This window comes from Nelumbo nucifera, chromosome 1 (assembly GCF_055504915.1).
Source record: "Nelumbo nucifera cultivar China Antique chromosome 1, China Antique-T2T, whole genome shotgun sequence".
Classification (NCBI taxonomy): Eukaryota; Viridiplantae; Streptophyta; class Magnoliopsida; order Proteales; family Nelumbonaceae; genus Nelumbo; species Nelumbo nucifera.
The window spans coordinates 186,486,107-186,494,758 of record NC_142649.1 but is presented as its reverse complement, the minus strand read 5'-3'; the positions used below and the strand labels follow the sequence as shown (position 1 = coordinate 186,494,758).

At 34.7% G+C, this 8,652-nt stretch overlaps 1 long non-coding RNA gene across 1 annotated transcript; it reads right to left on the bottom strand.

Moving 5' to 3' along the window:
• Nucleotides 1-469: 469 nt before the first annotated feature.
• On the bottom strand, nt 470-5,108 carry LOC104596112 (uncharacterized). Its single transcript, XR_016080793.1, has 2 exons — nt 4,733-5,108; nt 470-4,584 (listed from the first exon to the last, which is right to left on the bottom strand). It is a non-coding gene; the product is annotated as an uncharacterized LOC104596112 (long non-coding RNA).
• Between the last annotated feature and the right edge of the window lie 3,544 nt (nt 5,109-8,652).

Below are 8,652 nucleotides of genomic sequence, written 5' to 3'. Positions count from 1 at the left end.
AGCTAGTAGTCCTATTTTGCAACCAATCGACTTGTAACTATAATTGTATTACTGCCCTTGGACAATAGAGCTAAGTTGGATTCCTAATGATAGACGTTCATTAATCAGTAAAGCTTAAGGCTTGTGTTATATGCGCGTCAAAAGATTTTGCAAGCATTGGAATGATAGCTTAATGGCATAAGAGTAAACAATGAAGCGTTGGGATTAGGGTTTTGTAATTTTACTGGTAAACAAAATTTAGACTCATTCAAACATTTATATTTTGTCTGGACTCCCCACTTAAATCATTTCGATCTATTTAGTTTTGTACTCTCCACCATAGTAAGATATGCTTTTAAGATGCAAAAGCATATCTAAGATGTTGGGTCTTTTCTTTGCATATCAAACTCGCCATACATTTGATACAAATAAACTAAAAATAAAGACCAAGAGATCTTAACCAAGGGTCCAAGTTTTGAGGCATCAAATCTATGAAAAGTCCATGCTTCAATTAATTTTATAATTAGGCTAGTTCCTCCTCTTAAACTAAAACAATCAAAAAATTCAAAAGCAGAATTAGATGCCATTAAACTTGCAAATTTCAAAGATGTCAAAGCCTAAGTGTTGTTTCCCCATCATCCAACTTCAAAACATCTTAATGATGATCTGGATGGTAGGAATTACATAATCTTGGCATTGTAGATTCTCTCTTGCAGAGGTTAGCCGGAATTGTGGTACTGCTAAAGGAAAATTTTGTAGCATTAAGAAATACACAGATAATGTATTGTTGCGAACTCAATCCAGTTTCAACATTCTTTCAAGGAAAAATAGCATCAAAGGCTGCAATGAAAACAACTTCCAGATCGGACCTGACAAGTATATATTAATAACATCATCACACTAATAACATAGAATGGTGATCAGACAATATAAATATCCATTGCATAACATATGTTTACTACATCACCCTGCATAGACATATATAAGTTCTATGCAGGCCTAGAGGAAAACATGATTGTTGCTTCCCTTTTCTCAGCCTAGCCATTGCATCACATATGTTTACTACACCCTATTTTCAACTTAGGTGCCCCTACATTATAGCATCTTCTCATATCGTTCCTTCCCTTTTCTTTTGAATGAAAGTTGTAATCAATTCCTCCATGTGGCAGAAAATAGGAGAAGTGATCTAGAAAAATATTCAAGTGATTTTTATATAAAACTTTTTTCCTGTCCAATGAAATGTAGTTCTGTGGCTGCAGAATTCTTTCATCAGATATGTTTATAATTAAAGGGGTTGTCTTGGCTCTTATTTATTGTCATTTAGAGTATTTTAATTGTCAGGGATTTATGTGAATTCTAATTCAAATGTTATTTTGTCTAGTTTTAGAGAGAGATTTGTATGATCCAATATCAGTAATGCTTTTCTCAAAAAAAAAAAAAGTAATGCTTATGCAATGTTTTAGAAGGCATAGGAGTAAGGCGAGATGCTAGAACCTTCCAGAGCATGGGTTGTAAGCTTTATAAGAACAAATATATAACCATGTGCATAGGACATTTTATATAAGAGTGCATATGAAAATCATAATGTAATCAATTACTAAAAGCTTAAGGAGATAAAGAAAAAAACCAATGTGCTTTAGGCTTTGGGAGGCTGATTCTTTAAGGAGACTCCTAGGGCCTATCTTGTGGGAATAGGGGTCTCAAATCTGAATTGAAATGGCCCATGCCGATTCCAACTGTTTGGGCAGAATAGGAATCACATTCCCATTCCTGGTGGAATGGCATTCCCCCATTTGAGGAAATGGCCATTCACTCCCCCTCCCTTGGGAATGAAATCCCATTCTAGCTTATTCCAATTCTGATTTTGATTCCCGTCTGAACCAAATGGACCCTTAGCTTAAAGTGTTATGAGATGTAGATTGGACTTGGGGGTGGGGGCTATAGATTAGGCCATTGGATGCGACAAGACTCATTTTCCAGTTTGTTGTTTGGGGACTCATGGCAAGCTGTTTTGTGCTAGTGGACTTCAAGCTAGTTCCTTGCAGTTTTCTACTCTTAACTGTTTTCTTGATGTTTTTTTTTTTAGATCTTGTTAACAATCCAAGAAAAAAAAACTACATGCTTGGATATCCTTCAAAACTATATTAAAAGATGTTATTGTAAAATAAAACCACAATTAGTGGTTAAAATCCATGTAGAGTTAAAAGAATCAACTCACATGAAAACTTGTTATTGATCTTTAAATTAGTATTGTGATGAGAACCTCTGCCTCAATTCATATATGAAACACATTGGCATTAGCCGCCTGAGGATGTGAGGTATGTGGCTTACCATGCATGGGGTGTTCCCCCCAAGCCTTGCCCCAAGGAGTAAACTTCACACACCTTTTAAAATATTAATTTGCCATACAACATAATTGAAGACATGATGCTAATGCACCTGTATCTACTTTTCTATATTACCAAATTTGTCAAGATAATTTGTTACCAATGGAAGTGTTGGTGTGTTTTTTGTTTAACAGGAAAAAAGTGGGGTTCCTCTTGTAGTACATAAGAAGTTTCAGGAACCTAGAGAAGCGGAGGTTCTCTCTTTTCCTCTCTCTCTCTAATATACATACATATTTATCAAACACACACACATGCACATAACCTAAAACCCACATCCACCCCACTCCTTGGCCATTATAGTTCTACTAACATTAAACATTTTTGTTGGAATATTATTCCAGAAAATAGTTATAGCCCCAGTCAAAAAGGAGTTGGGTCTTGCATTTAAAGGAGCCCAAAAGAATGTAGTTGAAGCTTTGGAGGTAACCAAGGATGTGGAAATCTTTTACTTATAGAAACTTGGAACTGTTCTATATCTTTTGCCTACATGTCCTCTGTTGTTTTTTCTGCATGCTATGGATGAAAAAGAAGCTATGAAATGAAGGCTACTTTGGAATCTAAGGCTCCATTTGGTTTGAGGGAAAGTTTGGGTGGGATGGGATGAGAAAGTGAGGGGGAGTTCCTATTCATAACTCACAAGAGAGTGGGGGGAGAATCTATTGGAATTGATTCAAGAGGCTCTGATTAGTCCACAATCCAACCTTAATCCTACTTCTACTGGGGATTTCATACAGGATTGACATCAAGACCTTTTCGGTTCAGGAAACACCATGGTTATTCAAATTTTGTAGCCATGATGGATTAGTGGTGGATATTTAATCAAGTAAATGGACTTTTAGATCAATTTATTGTTTATGGTGAATATTTAATACACTTCCCAATCAATAATTATTTTTACATTCACTCACTTGAACCAGTAAGTGATTACTACTTGGCAGGAATTCAAGATCAAATATTAAATAAAAATCATGAAAAACACCATTCAGTTCAGGGATCCATCCCTGTGAAAGTTCAAACTATGTTCTCTCTAAAGTACAAAAAATCTAATGCAGACATGGAAACAAGGAAAGAAACCATAAATTTATCTATATATCCAGCACCAAGGGCTCTTTTTTTTTTAATTTTGGGTGATCTGATTTGTTTTTTTTTTTTTCTTTTTTTTTTGTCAATTTGAGTTTTTTAATAGTTACATTCTAATGTGCTAATTTCTTAGGAATGGGAATGTGATCTTAAAGTGTCACAATAGTTTAAAGAGTCTTTTCTTCCCTTTTTTTAACCCAGAATTACTCCAAAGCCCCAGAGTGGATCCTTTTTTTGAAGGAATTTTATTAATTCAGAAAAAATGGCATTTTTAAGAAACACAACTACTAGCACCCAATGAGTCGGCCCCATCCTCAACCAGTCATCACTGTAGATAAATCTTAGTTAGATGTTTAGCTAGCTTTAGAGTCACCAACATAGAGTCACCTTCGACTTCCATCTACCTTAAATTAGGATGTTTAGCTAGCTTTAGACTAGAACAACAAAAATTTCAGCTGTAAGGGAGTCTTCTAACCCTATTGGAACTGCATAGAGAACTACAGAGAGAGAACTACAATCTTAGTTAGATACTCAGATTCTAGGTGTGACAAAAATTAAAAACAGGGGTTATATTCTGACAAAAAATTAAAAACATATACACAGATAAATCTACCCATTTGGTTCCCTCTTCTAACCCCAGATAAATCGACCCATTCGGTTCCCTCTTCTAACCCTAGATAAATCTACAGTAAATCAAGGAATGAAGTTATCCCTTCAGAAGAACCAATCGGTTCCCTCTTTTTTTTTTTTTTTGTAATAGCCGCATCGTCTTCTTTGATCATGGTAGAGAAGGGTTTTGAAATCGAACCAAAAGAATAAGCAGTCTCGTTGGAAGTCACAATGGAAAAAAAATGCACACCACTGTAAATCGATCAAACCAGCAGTGATTTGATGATCGAATAACGAAAAAAAAAACTCAGAGAAAACCCTTGTACCTAACAAATAGCATCACATCAAAATAATAAGAAACAAAAAAACCCTTTCGTCACAGCACTATAACATGAATCTCAGAGAAAACCCTTGTACTTGTGCATGTCCTGAAGAAGATGAAATGGAGCTTCTCCTTTGCTCGCAAAAACAGACTGTCCTACCAAATCTCCTAACAAATCTCGCCTACACAAGGAGAATGGAGCTTCTCCTTGCCAAAAATAATGAAGAACATCAAATGGGATCAGTCATTGCAGAGACTAGCGCAACTATGGTAAAAACATTCTTATCCACCAAAATATACACGAAAATATAGGAAATGGCTCGCCAAAGCAAGAGGAGTGTAGATCTGGTCTTACCTTTGCTTGATATCATCAAAGAAGTCGCCGAGATACGACCGTTGGAATGCTTAGCTGAAGGAAGAAGGAGACTCTCGAGTTCAGGCCTAACAAATCCCGATAACTTTTCTCAGTTACGTCTCACGTTTTTCCTTCCTCATTGGGGTTACACCATTTTGGTGGGATAACATTTACTTATTTTTGGGATCCTAAGAGACCGTCACCGTCACCGTCACCGTCACCTTTAGATGCAAGTGACGACACTTGATGCACCTTTCAGTTTCAAATTCTCCTGTGCTTTTATGTCGCCTCATATATCATCATGCGCCCCCACACAGATTTTAGGGCGGTGTTTCGATTCAATGCCGTTTTTTCAGAGGCATGTTTCATGAGCTTAGAAAATGTTTTGTTAGATTTTCTATTTGTTTCCATTGATTTTGTTGTTATATAGGTGTTTTTTAATACCATATCAGCAATAATAGAAAAAATAGAAAAACATCAAAAAGAGCGATCACACCTTTCCCGATTTCTAAGGTGTAGTTTGAAAAAACATTTTTTGGAACAACGGCTAACCAAACACCAATGCTTTTTCAAAAATCAAATTTTTTATGTAGAGTTGATGTGACATCATTTTGGACATCCATGCTAAACACCTACTAGATGAGTGGTATGGGATGCAATTCAAACTTATTTAATTTGTAAAATAAGGGTTATGTTGGTTTGCTTTGAAGTTTATCATCTAAAAGTGCAATAATTACATTAAGAGGTATATTGATATTGGTGAACTTTTTTTTCTTTTGAACTTTAAATTGTAAAGAATATTGTTCTGAATTCTAAAAAATTATCAAATATCCATTTTGATTTCATATATGAGAATTTTTGTTTGTCTTTTTAGAATATCATTGAAAAACAAAAAGTTGTATGATTGTACTTTAAGATATAAGAGATAAGAGGAAATGAATAACCCATTTTTCTCTTTAAGTTAAAAAATTCCTCTTAAGAGATAGGAGTTAAGTGGAGATCCGACTACAAAGAGACAAATAGTCTGATACAACATTGCTCTGGTATCTTTCACCTTTATTTTAATTTTCTTTTTCTCATTTGACATAAGATAGGGTACCAGAAAAATCTTGATTTGAATCATTGCCCTTTCTTTGACTCTTACCCTTTCTTTATCTGGGAGATGATCCCAAATGAACATGTGTGGAAACTATAATTGTAAACCACAATCGAATCTATGGAAGCATTGGTTTATACATTCATTTTACTCTAACCACTGAGTTAAGTAGATCGTTTATCATCATAAAGAGAAACAAATGGGATCCATCACATCGATGGATTATAGATGGAACATTACTTCTAAGCAATACCAATCCTTAGTAGGAAAGAGATCCGAGAGCTATTATGCCGGATCATGAAATATTCATCTTGACAAGAAATTATCTACATGATAAAATATCTATCACAAGCACAAGGGCTATAGCTCAGTTGGTAGAGCACCTCGTTTACACGTGTGCCAATGTTTTTCAGGGGAGTCCATCATGTAATCAACAGGTAATGTAATGGTTATAAGCCAACTCTTTTGGGTGTTTTGAAGAATTATTCTAGAATCTGATTGAATATAAGATACGAATGCTTAGTTTAAGTTAGGAAGAAACATGTGTATATGTGATATTAGAGAGTACGGTAGTTAGCATATAAATTTGCAAATGTCGTGGCAGGAGCAAGGTCAGTCAAATCGTCCATAGGTACATAAATTGTTTGAATAGAAGGTATGGACCCCTCTTTGGTCAAAGTAATTCTTTCTTGCAAAGAACCCATTTCTGTACTAAGGGTAGGTTGATAACCCACGGCAGACGGCATTCCTAATAGGGTAGATACTTCTGATCCGGCTTGGACAAAACGGAAGATATTGTCGATAAATAGAAGTACGTCTGTCTTGTTCATTAAGATCCCAGAAATACTCCGCCATGGTTAGGGCAGTCAAACCAACTCTCATACGGGCTCCTGGTGGTTCATTCATCTGACCATAGATTAGAGTTACTTTTGATTCTGCAATATTTTGTTCATTAATCACTCCAAATTCCTTCAAGAGGATAGCAAGTTATAAATTCTGTCTCGGTAGGACATGTATTTCTATTACTATGAAATTCATAAATGAAGTAGTTAATGGTGGGGTTACCATTATCCTATCATTCTTTTATGTAGTGACGAATCTTGTATGTGTTCCTAAAAAAAAGAATTTGTCCATTTTTTGAAGTCTCAAGGGGGTGTGGAAACACATAAGAACTCTTGAATGAAATGGAAAAGAGATGTAATTCCAGTTCCTTCAGAAATAATAAGATCTTTGGCGCAAGAAGAATGGGTTGATCCGTATAATCTTCACTTGGTTCTGCTTCCTCTCTTTTTTTAGAAGAGATCCAAATGAATAGAAAGGAAAAAATAAATGATGAATTCCACTTTCGCTTTAAAGATGCATGCTATAAAAATAGCCCAGTTTATGAAAATTCTTATCTGAATGGAAATAAAAAAAAATCGAAATTAGAAATAGAAATAAAATCTTATTTTCTGTAAGGAACAAACATAAGATTTATCAACAAAAAACTAATTCAAATAAAAAATTCGATACTAGTAAATTCTATCGAATATAGTAATGAGTTGTAAGGAAACGAATAGGCACAAAATCTACCATCTGCGTTGCTTTGTAATATCTTTCGTCATCATCATTGTATTTTAAACAACCATTGACCTGAATGGTCGGGTCGTTCAACCCTAATACCATTAGGCAATTAGTTCCATTTTACCCTTGAGTCATTCCTTTACACAAAACCATTGACTTGTTTAGTAGCCTATTTATCCATCGGCCTGGATAATTTTTTTGGTCATTTAATTTTAATTATTAATTACTAAATATTTTTAAATTGCAATTGGTTATACATTTGGACCAAATAATCGAATTGTCAACTTGAAAATTAGTGGCCAAAGCGGTCAGTTCTAGATCAAATTTTAAAACATTTGTTCCAACTATATGGGGTTGGCTACAACAAATTAATCCCAGCCCGCCCATTCTACTATTCTATTGCCCCTTTTACTTGCAACAAATATATATTTTTTTCAATATTTATACTATACAAAGCGAATACTTGCTTTAAATTCTATGCAAATCATAAAAGATAAATTCAAATATTATATCATATATGGTTAATACTTATTTGCATGCATACAAAGTAAGTTCCCTTACACTAATTTATATAAAACATTATGTTTTCATTTTGTCCATTTATAAATTAGAACTTCTAGAAATGGTTTAGCATTTTCATAAAGGTATGTGCAATTTAGAAAGATTGGTATCAAACTATCAATACATAGAAAGTAATTAATATTTTTTAGACAAAATCTATGGTGCATGAACTTCATCACAAAAGAAACTTGAACCACTCATAAAAGTACACCATGTGAAATGTGACCAATGAAAATTAAAAATACCATCTCATTGGTTGAAATTTTGACTCAACTTGCAAAAAATATTTGAAATGCATCATAATTGGAATCTTATAGCTTTTGAACTCATTGGATAATCATGTTTTTTTAAGAACCCTTGTAGGCAGGGTGGTAAGGTAAGAGAAGCTGGTCTCCCTAAAGGACAGAGGATGACCAGGAGTGTATGAGGAGAAGAAAAAGAGGTTCTGGTGAAAGGGATGCAAGTATGTGGAGGCCTTTGGGCCTCCCCCCTTTATAAATGAATAGGTGGGGCTATAATGGGAGACAAGGAAATGACAAAACAAAACTTTCCTATCTCAAAAAGGTGGTTATGATTTATTGGATACCTGATGAGTAAATTCCTTATGGGTTTTGCCACGTGTCCAATGAGAATCCCTTGAGATTAGGGCTTCTTGTCTCTTAAAACTCTTACGTGGGCACGTGCATGGCTACATCCCTTT